Below are 955 nucleotides of genomic sequence, written 5' to 3'. Positions count from 1 at the left end.
GGCTTTGCACAAGCTTGCACGAGCACGCGCAGCCTCCTGCAAACACGTGGGGCTTTGCACAAGCTTGCACGAGCACGCGCAGCCTCCTGCAAACACGTGGGGCTTTGCACAAGCAAGCTTGCACGAGCACGCGCTCCTGCAAACACGTGGGGCTTTGCACAAGCTTGCACGAGCACGCGCAGCCTCCTGCAAACACGTGGGGCTTTGCACGAGCACGCGCAGCCTCCCACAAACACGTGTGGCTTTGCACGAGCACGCGCAGCGTCCCACAAACACGTGTGGCTTTGCACAAGCACGCGCAGCCTCCCGCAAACATGCGTGGCTTTGCACAAGCACGCACAGCTTTGCACAAGCTCACACGAGCACACGCGGCCTTGCGCGGCATCATAGAAACATGCACAAGGCACGTGCGGCCTCGCACGGCCTCACACGAGCTCGTGCGAGCGTGCGCTGTGGCTTTGCACAAGCACGCGCAGCCTCCCGCAAACATGCGTGGCTTTGCACAAGCACGCACAGCTTTGCACAAGCTCACACGAGCACACGCGGCCCTGCGCGGCATCATAGAAACATGCACAAGGCACGTGCGGCCTCGCACGGCCTCACACGAGCTCGTGCGAGCGTGCGCGAACATGTACGGCCCTGCCCAGCCTCACACAAGCACGCGTGACCTTGCGCGAGCGTGCACAATAGGCATGGCCTGGCGCAAGCGCGCACAGCTTCGCACGAGCATACACAAACACGCAACGCCTTGCACGGCCTCATACCAACACGCACAGCCTCGCGCGAGCTTGCACAAGCACGCACAGCCTCACGTGAGCTTGCACAAGCACGCACGGCCTCGCACGAGCGTGCACAAGCGCACACGGCCTTGCACAAGCACACACGGCCTTGCGCGAGCTTGCACGTGCATGCACGAGCACACACCGCCTTGCACATGCGCAGACGGCCTCGCATG

Source organism: Aptenodytes forsteri, unplaced genomic scaffold (genome assembly GCF_000699145.1).
Source record: "Aptenodytes forsteri isolate BGI_AS27 unplaced genomic scaffold, ASM69914v1 Scaffold657, whole genome shotgun sequence".
NCBI classification, from domain to species: Eukaryota; Metazoa; Chordata; class Aves; order Sphenisciformes; family Spheniscidae; genus Aptenodytes; species Aptenodytes forsteri.
This window is presented reverse-complemented; position numbering follows the sequence as displayed.